We start from the raw sequence: 15,969 nt of genomic DNA on the forward strand, positions 1-15,969 counted from the left end.
CCACAGATATAAAACCTGTAAGCTATTAGAAAGGTGTATTCATCTCCATCTGTGTGCAAATAAGAAAAATAAATAAAAACTCTTGCCCCCCATAGTGGAAGATCATTTGTCCTCTCAAGTGGCATGTTATTTCAGGCTCCCTTAAATGTTTGTTTGTTTTAAAACAAGTTCCTTCATGCTTTCTATTTTCCTGCTCTGCCAGCCTGGGAGGGCGTCCTTATTAATGTTTCTGAAATCTTAGGAAGTTTGTTCTCCTTAAAAAATCTTCTTAGAAGTCACTAATGTGATATCTTGCAAAATACAAAGTTCAAGTTCTGTAATAATAGTGCCCACCAAGCTCACCGATATTTCTCATTGTTCCTGGGATTCTTGTGCTTCTACCGTGTTTCTTACTTACCGTGTTTCTTACTTACCGTGTTTCTTACTTACCGTGTTTCTTTCTATTTGATGATTTATATATAGATTATAGTCGTCTTTGGTTAGACGTCAAACATTTTGTTCTATACGCAGTCCTTTTTGTTTTGGTTCTATAGAACACAGGTACAGAGAAGTATTGGTCTGTGACTGAGGACCTTCATTATTACAGTAATAGAAATAATAATTTTGAACATAGCTTGTGTTATTTGTTAACATAAATTCAATTGCATCTCACAGTGAGGAGTTATCAGTGCCAAGAATTGTGGCCTAAGATGAGACCTTTTCTCACAAAGTGCAAACTTGACTGGATAAAACTTTTTCCAGAGGGTCTTTTTACTAGACTATTTCAGTCCCTGTTGAATCAGTGAAGATGTAACTATAGAGTGAAAAACCCTCACTAAGCAAATAAAATATCCACTGCTGTGAGTGGTGAGAACAAGACTTCAATTCAAAATACAGCTTTGAATATCCCTTTATTTTATATCAGTTGTGTATTTCTTCAAGGCTCAGCTAGGATATCTGCAGCAATTTCAAATCAAAACAGCCTGTCTTCTCCACATTGCATTTTCATTAGAGAGTAAGAATTAGAGTTCCCCAAGTAATGAAAACAGAGTATACTGTACCTAACAACTTGGTATCTTTTACCATCCACATTTCAAACCACATAACTTAGTATTTGTTTAAGTTGTTACATTAATAAAGACTGTAGTAATCAGAGACTCTGTATTTTTCAGTCTGATAAATTATAGAAAGAAAATGTGATGATAATGCCATTTCTTTGGAGATGAGAGTACTGGAAAATTGTCGTTCATTGCAGATGACTGTCATTCATCATTAAGGACAGTTGTGAAGTGTGGGCATAAGGGATCTGGGAAATGGTCACGAAAGGTATCCATCATTGTCAAAGCTAACCAGAATGCTCCATGAGCAATATCTTGACCTGTATAATTTTGTCTTTGAAAGCAGATTCAAAGGCAGTCAAACTTTCTGTTGTCAAAGTAGTCAAATGAATTTTCAAAACCCCCTAGAGCAAACAGCTGGGTTATTGAGAAGATCACAGGATGCTGCTATTTGATTTGTAAAAGAATTTGGATTAGAGAGCTGCTTTGACAAAGCATGGATCTGAGCAAAAGCAAGGGTATTGGCTATCCTTTACTGATACTGAGCCCTTGAGGAGTCAAGATTGTGTAGAAACCAAAATGTTGCCTCTTGTCTCACAAGGTGTAGTGTAGGCATGCAGTAGAGGGGTGTGCATGTCCGTTCTTAAATGAAGCTGCAAAAAATAAGTACATGAATTAGGCTGATGACCAATGCCAAAAACAGGCCAGAGACATCACTTCAGCAAAATATGACAGTATTTCACTGAAGTTGGAAGTTTGATAATTTCTAGTTATATTTTACAATGTCTTATTGTACTGGGCCTGGCTGGAATTGAATTAATTTTCTTCATAGCAGCCCTTATGGTGCTGTGTTTTGGATTTGTGACTAAAACATTGTTGATAACACACCAGTGTTTTGGCTGTTGCTGAGGAGTACTTGCAGTGTCAAGGCTTTCTCTTTTTCCCATTCTGTCTCCGCTCCCTGCGGTTAGGAGGCTGAGGGTGAGCAAGAAGCTGTGAGGGGACGCGACCTGGAGAGCTGAGCCAAATTGACCAGACAGTTATTCAATCCGTATAGGGTCATGTTCATCAATAAAAACTGAGGAGAGGTGGTTTTTGGGGGAGGTACCCATTGCTACCAGACTGGCTGAGCATCAGTCTACTTGTGAGAGTGGTGAGTGATTGCCTTTGCATCGCTTGTGGTTTTGTTGGGTTTCTTTTCTTTCTGTTTTCCTTCACTTCTTAAACTGTCTTTTTCTTGACCCCCAAGTTTTCTCGCTTTCTCTCTTACTGTTCTCTCCCCCATCTTGCCGGAGGAGGGGGAACGTGAGCAAGCAGCTGTGTGGCGCTTAGCTGCTGGCCCAGTCAATGCACCACAGTGACGTAAAATAAACTCAGAATTATTTGACCCTTTCTAAATGCAAATATTAGAGGTAAGTAGCAGTGCATTAACTAAATTGTAAAAATTTTAATATTGGTAACTTTAAAGATACAAAGCACACTGTGTAATTTCTAGTGCTTTAAGGATCCTTTGTGGAAGGTTTACTCATAATTTTTAGTTTTATTCCAATGAAAAAACTTGGAATAAAACTCACTTTTTGTTGAGAACAGTTTAGATTTTCTTTTTAAGTCAGGGAATGCCTATGTGTACAAGCATAGTACATGCATATATTATAATACAGACGTGCATAATTAATTTCTTCACAGCTGGGGCACACGATTGATGGTTATTGTTTTGTAGATGTATACAGAGCATGCAGAAAAAAGATTAGACTGAGCTTGCAATGACTGCATGACAAAATCATTGGAGCCAAATAGCCTTGAGAAAATGGAGAAACCAACTCTATGGAGTCCAATAAAATTATCATAAACTACAGCAGGCAGTATATGTACAAAAATAAGCTGGAGAGCTAAGAGCAAGTCTGTGGGGTAACTAGCTAACCATGGATAAATAACAAAATATTCTGAGTATATGCAAAAGCAGGCAATAGTCTAGTGAGTGGGCTCATTGGATCATTAAAGGACCAGTACTGCAGAATTATAAGATGTTCAGATGTCTTGCTGAAGCGCCAAATGAATTAATTTTGTAGCATTCTACATCTTAGAAATCTACACCTTTGGGAAATACCAACTTTGGATCTAATATCTTCTGGCAGTAAAATACAGTTGGAACCTGAGATATAGTGAAACTAAACTGTAGAAAATTCAAAATGGATAAAATTATGTTTTTCACACATATAATTTGAAATTCATTGCCATAAAATGTTATGGAGGCTAAGATTGCAGTAATACGATTAAAAAAGCCAGAGAGGTTAGTAGTGTATATATCATATGAATAGCTATAGTAAGAGAAGTACTATTAGAGCTTATATGTCTTTGAACTTCTTGGGTAAGTTAGCCACTGAAAGTGTTGGAGTGGAAGCATGTTGATGCATAACTAATTTTTATGGTTGCTTAAAACTTTCTCTGAAGCAGCTGGTGTTAACAATTTTGAAGGATGTTGGGCAAAATGTTACTTTGCTCCTATTAGAATTTAAGAGATCAACAATGTACAGTACTTATAAAGCTAATTTAATTAAGAAATTGTAGCTGACAAAAAGCAGTCATCAATAGCAAAACATCAAACTGAAGAGCTTTCAGTGAATTTTCACTGGGTTTCAACTCTGCTTTTTGATATTTTCATAAGTGATACTGAAGTAAATATAACCTTGCTTATGAAAAAAAGAAGTGACTGCTGCAAGGGACTGGAAGAATAGTAATGAGTCAGACCAGTCCTAAAGAGTGAATTAGATCACCTGAAGAGCTGAATCTATGCTAAATAAAGTGTGTTTTAATTAAGCCAAATGCTGGCCAAATCTGTGTAATGGGGAGTAATATTCTGGAAAACATTGACTTTGAAAGTTACCTGCTAATCCTGGTGAAAAAGCATTTTAAGACAGTATGGCTAAGATCATTTATGTTTCAATTGAATGTACAAAATGATGGAAAGAATTCATTTTGAATATCAGTACAGAATTGATGATACTGGTGCTACAACACCATGTACAGCCTTTGTGTCCATGTTTTTAAGTCTCAATGTCTTTAAGAAAAAGTTGAGAGTTTGGAAAGGGAACAGAGAAGAGTTAATATGTGAGTTTGGAGGTGAAGTCCTTATAAAGCCCATCACAGTTCAGTTAGTGTAGTTTATCAAAAAGAAGATAGAGAAGTGATTTGCTTAAAAAACTATTTTTTTTTTTTTATGTGTAGAGTATACTGTCTATTAAGGCATAGATCTAACTTTTCCAGTGGCAGAAGTGGAAGAAATAAGAGAAATAAATAGCTGGAAGCTAAAGGCAGGCACTTCTCCTAAAGGTTAATTAAGAGTTGGAGTTAGTCTTCCCAGGGAAGTATGTTCCTTCTCCTGGTGCATTTGGCACAAGCTTGGGCCTTTGCAGAAGATATGCTACAGTGAAAGGTGTTATTGATTTCTGCACATGGATAACAGAGTGGAATTTGATGTCTGTTGATAGGTAATTAAGTGATCTCTTCTATTTGTAGAGAGGAGTTTTTAATCCACTATGACAAATTGAGTTCCCTGTAATTTCAAAATAAGGGTTGACAAACCATTTGTTATAATATATTTGAAGTTATATCACAACGTGAGTTTTTAAGCCGAACTCCCTTCTTTCATCTTCCTGTAAAATTCACTTAAAAGGATATAAGAATGATTTTAATGCTCCACCTTGCAAAATGTAACTTGATTTCTGAGTAGAAAACTGCAGACAATAAATAGCAGTGGCTGTGTTTAGAAGGGGCTGCTGACATAAAGACTGATATTAAAATTTTCAAATTTTTGCCGACTGCTTATAAGGAGAAGATACAGCATACATTTCAGTCTTCTGGTAGGCTAATAGTATAGATGACACTACCACTTAAATGCAGCATTAGACCCTGAAAAAGAAGTGTCAAAATAGCTGGTCTAAAAATCTTGGACACATTATATTTTCCTTCAGCTTTTTTGTTATTGTTTTAATTAGTTTCTTGCAGGAAATCTTGTGATTTAATTAATTGTGATTAAGTTGAAAACTTAATTTCACCTCTTCTAATTATTTAGCTTTATACTCCTCAACCCTGAATCTTGCTTCCTTTTCCTTTTGTCACCCTTTCAGGATTGTCTGAAGCATAGAATGTGCATGGAGCATCTTTATAATGTTACCTATCAGTAGTCACAAAAGATATCCAATCTCAAAAATAAGATCATCTAACTTGCTTAAGGTTTACATAAATTTGTTTTCTCAGTAAGTGCATAACTGTAACTCCTTCTGTCCTTCTGAAAGTAAAAGGTCAGGTTCTTCCATTTACCTCAAAATGTTACACTCTTTTCACCCACTTTCTTCTCTCATCCAAACATTTTCCTTCCTAGTACCTTCCCAGGTTGCTGCCTGGTCCTTTTCCACTTTGCATCCACAGTATAGACAGACGTCTTTGGCTTTTTGTTTGACAGGCTCAGACACATCAGAGGGCTATTAGAAAAACAATGGAAAGACAGCTATTTTCTAGTAAAGGGAGGTACTCTTACAGTGCCAAGAAGCTGATCCACTTCTTGTCCTCCACCTTCTTGTCCTCATGTTTATCTCCTAACTGCTGGCAAATGAAAGATGTGAACCCTGCCAGCCTTCCTCACAGAGGCTTTTTGTTCCCTTCAGCTCTAGAGAAAAAATAGTCAGTAAAGCACCTGCCAAAAAGGGGGCTCAGTTGAAAAAAAGACTATCATTTTTCTGCAAGTGCTAGAGCACCAGAGAAGGAAACAGTAATCCTTTCTGAAATTTCTATTTTGAAAATCATATTAATTGCTCATGAATGTGTTCTGTTGATGAAATTGAGTTGGTTCCATAAAAGGTCTCCCGTGCGACTTGGTAGCTGCTTTCCTTCACTATGTAATTTGGTATTTTTGCTTGTTCTTAAAATGTACGATTCTCAGCTAGACTGAAAGGTATGCTTGAAGAAATGTGTTGTGCTATAGATATAGATCCAGATTTCAGATTGTGGTCTGAAGTTTACTGAGTATTTCCAGTTTCTAACTCATTGAAAATGAATGAGGAAAGTTGTTGCATCACTCCATCTTATGTCAGAAGAGATGATGCCTTTTCTATCCTGCCTAGAAGAAATAGAATCATCAGAGAGACTTTTTTTGAAGTTGTGGGTCACCAGAACTGATATCCATGTAACTTTTGATGGTGATGGCTATATATTGAAGTTTTTTATATCTCAAATGCCTTCTAAACATAAAATTGTATTTGATAATAACATCCCTCAGGTCTTGATGACTGATATGGATGTATGAGAATATTTTGAACCTGCTCTTTACAGAACCTGCTGCCTTGCCTTCATCTAATCTAGGTTGCTTGTCATGATAGTTATTAATAGTGCTTGTTTCAGAAATGAAATAGCTTGGAAGATCATCCACTTTGCTCAGATATTTCTTGGAGCTGAAGGACAAATGATACAGATAGTTGTGGGGTGCACCAGGGGTGCTTTATTTATCCAAAGGCAATTTTTAGAATGTGAACTCCCTTAACATCTTGAAAACAAAGTGATTGAATCATCTTAGCCGTGTAACTCTTATGTCTTGCCTATAAGCCCTTCTTTGATTTCTTCTTGACAGTATATTTCTTCATACAGGCTCTGTTTCTCCTCCAACTTGCTAGTGCTCCCTTCTGTCTCTCTTTCTCCAACCTTTCCTTTGCACTCCAGGATTTCCTGTTGTTTTCTTTTAGTTCCTGTATTTTGTTGAGGCTATTACAACAGCTGCAGACAGGGAAAGGTATTGACAGCCTTTATGATCTTTCATGGTATTTTTAAAATCCTGTCTTTTAATTAAATATTCAGGAGTCTTATTCTCTACTCTGTAGGACTGCTTGTCTTCCATTTCATGTCATAATGATTCCTATTCCTAAGTAATTTTTACTAAAAAAAAAAGGGGAAAAAAAAAAAAGAATTTAAAAGAGTTAAAACTCTTCCTCAGGGGATAAATGAGATCTGGCAGACAGTATTCCTGTGTTCACTTATTGCTTTTAAGAATGACCTGAATGCATTTTTTGGAGGTATTCCACTTTTTTCACATTTGCAACACCTTCAAAAATCTGTATTCAGTATATGGATTGTGTGATCATCTGCTATTTGAAAAGCTACTGTAAGCTAAATAGCAATGGATTGCCTGGTGCAACACTAATAATGGTGTAACACTAATGTGGCTCTTGCCTGGTGTAACAACTAAGGTGGCTTTTGCTACGCTTGTAGTAATATTCTCTCCCTAGCTTAAATAGTGAAATCCTTTTTGGCTTACGTTCTTTCTGTTGCTCAGTAGCGGGAGTTTTCCAAAGATAGCATTTACTTCTAACGTTCAAGATGAACTGATTATTTCTCTCCCTCAAAATATGAGGCCCATGTGTTGGGAGAAAATTTTGACTCTTAGATAATTAATACAAAGTCACACATATGGTGTCAGAAAATATTTGTTGTTAATAGCTAGTCTCTAGGTTTTATATACAAAGTAAATTCTTGTGGTTCCTTGCCTTGCTTTAGCTACAGGTGGCATATATATTTTATAGATATTTTTTTCCGAGGATGTCTCTGTGTGTATATATTTAGATATTTTTATAGATCAAGATAGTGTATGAATATTTACACACATGAACACAAATATTTTAAAACACAACTTGACTTTGTTAATGCTGTTGCACCAGCAAATACAGATACTTTGACTTGAATTATGTAACTAATTTAATTGTAGTTGATATTAATATGGTCAATTTTTTGAAGAAATGCTTATTAAGACTAAGTATACTTACTTTGCATTCTGAAATGGAACACTGCTTAGAGAAAGAGCTTCATGGAGTCTTCTTAACATCTTGCTTTGTCTAGTGAGGAGACGTACACCATATGTATGTAGAAGGTGTGGTACAGATCTTAGTTATGCTGGCAAGGGATGTATTTGGGGTTGATACTTCCACATGAAACTAGATTTCCCTGTGTCCAGTACCTTCTCAAAAGTATCTCCTTTGGTGAAATTGTTGTCTCTGCTCTGTCATTAAAACATTTTTTTGTGTGTGTTATAAAAGCCCACAAAGACATTATCAATAGTCACACATCTGTTTTCTCTGATACTAGCAATATTCTGCAGGACTACAGGTTTTAATTTCTCAAAGCTAACAAAAAACTCTTTAAGCAGTTACAGGGACAACATCCAAAGTAGATTCAGTATGAAAGACAGTATGCCAAGCATTCAGCATTTTTTTTTGCGAACTGTTTTTGCAATAAACTTATATAGGTGAGAAGGTGACACCTTGACAAGATTTATGTATTACACTGTTGCCAGTTAATTCCTCATTTGAAATATATAAGGGAGACATTATGATAAATAGACCTGGTGTTGGACTTTTGTATAGGTGGAAATTTTTACCCATATCATTTTTTCTCTTTCTATCTGTCTCGATCTATTTTTGCAGTCTATCTAGGTTACCATATTCATTGGAGGCATTAGAAAAAAAATAGAACAGTTGGTTCTGTTAATCAAGATCCTTGTAGCTGTTAATACCACCATTTATGAGATACCAGAACGCCGGAGGAAAGAGATTATTCATCAAATAAATTTTTCAATTGTTTGCTATAGCTGTGGGTCTGAATAAAACATGCCTCCTGCAGAACTCAGTCATCATTCAGTTTTGAATTGTTTCCCTGCACAAACTCTGATATGATTTTATTGTTAATAGAATAACTCCAGTAGAGATAGTGTCTAAAAATATTCTTGATTATGGAAGTTGCAATATTTTAGAGCAAGTACTTTGTTCATATCAAGGTAACACTCCACAAATTGTAGAAGTTAAAGTGGTTAAGAATGTCCTTATCTATCAGGGTGAAATCTTGGCCCTGCTGAAGAATCATAGAATAGTCTAGGTTGGAAGGGACTTTTCAGATCATGGAGTCCAACCATCAACCTAGCACTGACAAAAAACATCACTAAAACATATCACTAAGCACCATATCTACCTTTCTTTTAAATACCTCCAGGGATGGCAATTCCACCGCTTCCCTGGGCAGCCTGTTCCAATGCTTGATAACCCTTTCAGTGTAAAAATTTTTCCTAGTATCTAATCTAAACGTCCCCTGGCGCAACTTGAGGCCATTTCCTCTTGTCCTAATAGAATCATAGAATTGAGGTTTGCTCCATTTGTTGTCTGAATGTTCTCTGAGCAATTCCAGGAGGCTTGTTCCAGAGTGCTTTATGCAGTGCCTCCAAAGGCCGCTCACTGCAAACTGAGCAGTTGCATAACAAAAGCCATTTGCAGTACAAAACTGGATATCCACAATTTAAAAGTCCCCTTTCTAGGAAGTACTTGAGAACACCTTTGAATATATAGTTTCTTCGACCCTTTCTACATTTTAGTCTCTTGTATAATGTTAAGTGCTGTGGTAGAGAATTGTATTGCTGTCCCGCTCTTTCACCAAATCTTCACCAAACACAGCATATAAGTACTGTGGTTCGTAGCCCTATTGTCTACATTGGATTCAATCTCGAAATGCTGTAACCTGAGTCTACAGGTTGAATTCGGTGTGTTGAATTCTAATAGCTTTTGGATACTGATTTACACTTCTACAAATAAAAGGAACCAATCTCGAAAAGTATGCTGCTTATTGTAATATGAGGGTGTATTCTACCACAAAAGATGTATCTGGTGGATGTTTGCCTGTGCATGTACAGATGTATTCTTTCTCTCTGCCAAGTCTGATACACACACACACTCACATACACACACTATATATATATTAAATCAGTTGGGATCTTTTTTTGGCAATTCTGACAGACTGTGCTTCCCCTCTGCTTTTGTGCTTTTAAAGAATACAGACAGAAGGCGCAAATAGTCTTCCATTTTGTAACCACCATTCTGTAACTGTTTTTCCACTGTTCCTCCTCTTGTCGCCTCCTCCACGTGGAAATTCATTGCAGGTGCATCACTGCAGGGGAGATAGTACTACAATAAAAGCGTATCTATTTGGAAAATTATCTCCTGGAAATTGAAATTATCATATTTGTTAATGTTGCAAGTTAATCATGCAGAAACTCACAATCAGAGAATTAGGGTTCCCAAAATTACAGTAATTTTCCTTTTCAGGGCATGACAGGATTGTGTTCACCTGGCTGAATATTTGTCTTTTATTTGTTTCCAAAGAATATGCCTATCTCATCCTGATGAAGGTGCTTTGGCCACAGTAGAGTTTGCCACACAAAGCTTAAAAATACTTGGTGTTTAATACCAATTTCTTTTTCAGTATGGTTTAGGCTGGCAGCAACCCCAACTAAAATGTAGAGAAGAGATATAAATCACGGAAAAGCAGAAGAAAACATGGAAATGTAAAAAAAGAGATTGTATTAGGCACTGAAAGTCACTGAAAATTCCCTTCATTGAAAGTTAGGACAGTGTTTTTATAACCAGAGTAGGTGCTTGTACCATTCACTAAAAACGTTACATTCCAAAATAAATATACACTCAGTTGAGTTTCTGTTATGGCTACATGCCTACCCATTTTCATACTAGTAAAAACAAGTGGTGTTTTGACATCAGCTAACACTTCAGCAGCAACTAGGGTGTTGGTTTTTTCCTAGCTGTTGTGCTGGCTATTACTCTTTATTATACTAGCAGTGGTACCTTGGAAACCCAATTTAAAGTCAAGCCCTGTTGTTCCAGACCCCCTATGGACTAATAGTAAGGATAAAAAGAACAGATTCTCACTACCTTTGGCAGCTTGCAGTCTAGTTTTAAGGCTGAATGCAATGAGTAGATAAAACAGACAAATAGGTTTGGGAAGGTAAGATTATAAATCATGTCCATAAATTAAAAGCAGAGGTCCCAGTTCACTGACTTTCTAACTACCATATTTACTTGCTAAATGCTATTTAGACTCTTTTCCTTCCCCAAATTTACCCTTAAAATGGAGAGTGTCTGTGATGCACGTCTGTTCTAAAATTCTTATCTATTAACACACATGAGGTGTTGTTGCATGGTGTGGCATTTATACTTTTAGAGGATTTTCTGTTATTTTGACATGAGTGATGAGAAAGCTTAATGGATTTTTGCAGTGGTATGAGACTGGGTATTCTTGCATTAAATACAAGGTTAAAACAGTCAGGAAATGCTATGTGTATTTCAGTATTAGTTATATGTGAATTCAAGAGGCTGTTTACCTTCTTTGTATCTTGTATGGGCATTACAGATACTTAAATTAAGGCTTCATATGATAGAATTATGATGTCTATTATAAATAGTCTCACGTGTCTGTCAAGATGTAAAGGAAGGGAAAATTTTGATCTAATTTTTTAGTTTTTATCTAATTTTTATAATTGCTAAGAAATATTCGGTTTGCATTCAAAGGTGCTCACATATTTGTATAAAACAGGTAATAGTGTGCTCTAACTTAGAAGAAAAGCGAGTTCTTGAAATTAAAGGATAATATTTGTTATGTGGGTGAGGCTATGGTGTATCTGGAAAGAATGAGTAAATATTGAGTAAACTTTCTTTCTTACACTAAATATCTCCTGACTATTTTGTAGATCTTTGCAGCAGCATACTCTGATACTCTGGACTGCTGTAGGAAGAGGTGGATTCAGATGGACTCTGCTCAAGTTCATTTAGTAATCTGCACAAAAGTTGAAGAGGATAGGGGTCAGGAATTAATCTTTTCAGGGTAGTCATTTGCTGCAGAGATGTCTGCAGTGTTGAAGCTGTGATTCCACATTTTCACCTCTAACTGCTTAGCCCATATCAGCGAAGGCAATATATCCGTTTAATGAGCTGTTGAGGATCTAGATAATGTAGTCTATTCAGTTCGTTATTTTGACAACTATAATGTATTCTATTCAGTTGGGTTATTCAGTACCCAAAAATTAGTCCTGTTTTTAATTATTTCTCAGTTTGCTAGTTAGCCATCCCAAAGTGATCCCGTGGAAGGTGGGGTTAAGGTGCATCAATGTGCAAGAGGAGCGGAGTATTTTAAATTGGGGCTTAAAATGCTTGTATCAGTCATATTTCATGTGAAACCATGACTGGAAAATTTCTTATTTTAACTGTTCTTCCTCTCCCAACAACAAAAGACTGCAGCTCATTTGTTTATTAACTAATTGACTTGTGTTGTGCTATGGATTTCTCAGATGATGTCATAGTCCTTTTTGAAAAAGTAAAATAAAATAACAGAAAAGAAGGGGACAAGAACGTGTTATAGCTCTGTCTTGTTTCTTTCCTTTTCTCTGGTGGATACTAGCAGTGTATTTTCCATTGCCAATTAATTACGTGTCTTATGTGAGTCTGTACTATGTGTTTACCACCTGCAATGGTCAAACACCGTTGCTTGGATGCACCTCTGTCACTGATTTGATAACAAAGGAAGAAACAATAGCGGAAATTATTTTACGGGTGAAGGCTTGTTGTCTTCTAACTCCTGCGTGTTTTACACTTTTCCTTCAGCTCAAAAGCACTTTACATGGCTGTGTCTTCCATTTAGCCAATGAAGGTCAGATTTATCTTCTCTTCAACCAGTTGAGGGTACTGTAAAGTGTTCTTACTTCTAAGAGACTTAGGTACAATGGTGTCCTAACAGTTCTTCAGCCTCTTACACATCCCTGTGGGTAAATCATAGCTCCTGTGTTTAGACCTGACTTAAGAATATATTTCTTCCAAATAGAGGGTGGGTAGTTTGAATGAAATTTGTCCCATTCTTTTCCTAAGCTTCTTGCCTACAAATGAACTTTTGTTCATACACATTTCTCTGGGAAATGCAAAAATAAGGAGATTAAAGAGGCTAATTTACAAGTTTGATGGTAGTTTTTCTAGGAACAGTTTTTCGTGTTGTGGGGTTTGGGTGTTGCTTTTTTTTTCGTGAGAGTATACAGCATACTTTTCTGGTTATGTTGGTTCTTTCTTGATTTTTCAATAGGAATCAGTTACATACTTCATGCTGTCCTTTCAGTGGTCTTCAGTGTGCTAAAATATTGAACAGGTTGAATCTTGAACAATAAGAATGTCTTAGATAAAGGAAGGAAACCCTCTGATCAGTCAACTCTCTGGCTTGAGGGAAAAGGCTTGGGAGATCATAGTATGAAACACAGACTAGGGGCGTTCCCTTTATACCTCACACCATCAAAGTGCCTTTTATTCAAATTCCCTACATGAAAATCAGTCCTCAAAATCCTCCTGGAAGCCAAATCAATATTATATTCATTTAAACAAATATGGAAGAAGATGAAGGACATTTTTGTACTTTCTAATAGAATCCTGTGCACAGATCGGTGGGCTAGCACTGACTCTATGCCAGTACACCATATGCGGAAATGTCGAACGAAGTCAGATCACTAGCTTGGCCTAGAACTACCTGTTGGCACAGAACCTCTGATAAGCTAATGAATATATACTGCTTCCAAATGCAACCAGTTTCATGTGAGCTAGCTCAAGTGTTTTGGGAGGGTATTTCAGTTCCAGGATTACCTTCCCAAAATATGGGCCGCCTCTAAATGATTTGTCTAAATGCCAAAATGACAGAAGCAGAATTGAAAATGTCTACTCCTGGCTGTTAATGTGGCCATTGCATAGCCCATTTTTCCTTATTTTATTGTGCCATGACAAAAGTTATAATTATATTATTTTCTAGAAGTGCAAAAAAGGGGAGAAAAAGACAATCTTACATCCAGTTACAGACTCTTAAAATATTTGGCTCTGCTCCTAATTCTAGAGCAGTCTGTAGGTATGGATTTTCAAAATATTTGTTACCAAATTTTAGGATTTATTTTCTGTTTCCCTGTACCTGATAGTTACTATATGAATCAGAAACTGGCATTTTTTTTTTCCATAATACAAAGAAGAGTCTGGATGAATTGGAAAGTACAACTTAATTGTGAACGTAATTGCACTTCTTCCAGATAATTGCAATCGTAATTCATGCAAGACAGCTTCTAACAGTTGGGTCAGATTTTTAATTTTATGATCTAAATTATTAATGAGAATATTTCCATAAGCTTTCTGCATAAAAATTGACTTCATAACAGAGAGGTCAGCTGGTCTTGTCTTCTAGCCTTTATGATTATCAGTGGTAATCAGAAACTGTTTTCCAATAAATTTGTGCTGGTTTTATGCTTCCTGGCGTACATACCAAATGTAAGTTGAAATCACTTAAAAGCTTTACGAAGCAAAAATTAATTTTGTAGATTCTAGTTGAAAGAAAATTAAATTAGACTATGTATGCAGGATTAAGAAACATGAAGGGTTAAATGGCAGGTGTACACAGGAATAATATTCAGCTTTTTTTTTTCCTCTATGAGTGATTTAATACTTTGGGAATCTTGAAAGCCATATTAAGTCAATTATGGAAAGCCCAATGCAGGCTACTTTTCACAATGTGGCTGCAGTCAGACAAAATGGTATGATGCATAAAGAAGACAAGCAGATCAGTACAAGAATGCATAATGCTATTGTATAAATCAGTAGTGTTTCCACATCTGATAGACAGTCGTGTTGAATACAATATATCTGGGGAGTGATACGGTGATAACATAAGGGGACTTCAGGCAAGTGGTGAGGGTGATTAGGACTATAAAGATTTTTGTAAGAGGAAACTGAAAGCTTGAGATTATTTATGCACAAGATAGATTGGAAACTTCTATAACCTGTCTCCTAAAGCAAGATTTAAGAGCATATCCTGTACTATCAAATGGCATAAATTCAAAACAGATAAACAAGATTTTTGTTTTTTTACCTGAAACACAAAGGAACGACAGAAATCAAGGTCACAAAGACTGAAATTTAAGATGATTCAGAAAGAAATTGGACACCTTTCTCAGTGAGAATTTTAAATAAAAACCATATGATTTTTCTAGAAAAGACAAGTAATTTTTAAAAGTGCCTTAGGCAAACATATACTTTTAATATAATGGTTTATTGCATCTTCTTGTGATGTATCTTGGCTGGCCAGCATTAGAAATATTTAGTAAGAGTCCAGATATTAGACAAAATGGACAATTATTTTTATTCAGGAAATGCTAGTTACGGTGGTCTTAATATGTAGAAGGGAAGGTAGTAAGAGACAAATCACCAGGGATCATAAAAGACAGTATGTCTTTGAGCACTACGATAAACAGGCTATTCAGTCTTGCTACAGTGCAAATACCTGTGGTAGTAAATCTGCCAGACACTGCTCTGCTATAAGGAAGAAAAGAGGCTGAGGTAAGTTCGGTCTGGCAAAGCCACAAGGGAAGCTGGTAATAGCCTGCACATGCCTAGAAGGCATTAGGGTCTAAAATGGAGGCAAAGTGATCTGCGTGACTCACAAGTGTCTAACAAAGAACAATAAAATGAAATTAAGGAAGAGTCCATCAGGAAAGTGTCTGATTGGTGAGACATTAATAAGCTGTGGACACTCTCCCATGAGAATGTGAAGGACAGCCCATGAGCTGCGATTATGAAAACTGTATCGACTAACACATTAGAAAATTTTGGCAGTCCCATAAGACCAGAGAAATGAAGGGAATGCTTTTATGAGAATCCACGTCTTTAGCATCTCTGATGCCCTATTACGTACTCTGAAGATGTCCCTTTGAAATCCCTGTGGAAAAATTGCCACTCATTTACATCAAGGTGGATCAAAACCTTAATGCCAATACAGGCCATGTTTGTCAAAGTAATTTTTCTAGGAGCTAGGGTGTCAATGCACAAGAAATGGTTGTACCAGTGTGAGGACCATGGGAAAATAGGTATTCAGTACTCCTTTAGCTGCGTACTTGGAGCTATAGAGATAACGTGTTAGCCCAATATCTGTTTTCTCTTATACAAAGAGTTAATTAGTTCTACTGGGGGGGATTATACTGTTCTCTCCAGGAGAAGATTGTCAGTTTGTTTTTTCTATCCAAAAGAATGTTATGCTCTACATCTGA

At 36.3% G+C, this 15,969-nt stretch overlaps 1 protein-coding gene across 1 annotated transcript in view; it reads left to right on the top strand.

Annotated features, from left to right (window-relative positions):
• ABCA13 (ATP binding cassette subfamily A member 13) overlaps nucleotides 1–15,969 on the top strand; it is a 194,277-nt gene that overhangs the window by 107,558 nt on the left and 70,750 nt on the right. The gene's annotated exons all lie outside the window — the stretch shown is intronic.

The sequence above is a fragment of the Chroicocephalus ridibundus genome, chromosome 2, assembly GCF_963924245.1.
Source record: "Chroicocephalus ridibundus chromosome 2, bChrRid1.1, whole genome shotgun sequence".
Taxonomy (NCBI): Eukaryota; Metazoa; Chordata; class Aves; order Charadriiformes; family Laridae; genus Chroicocephalus; species Chroicocephalus ridibundus.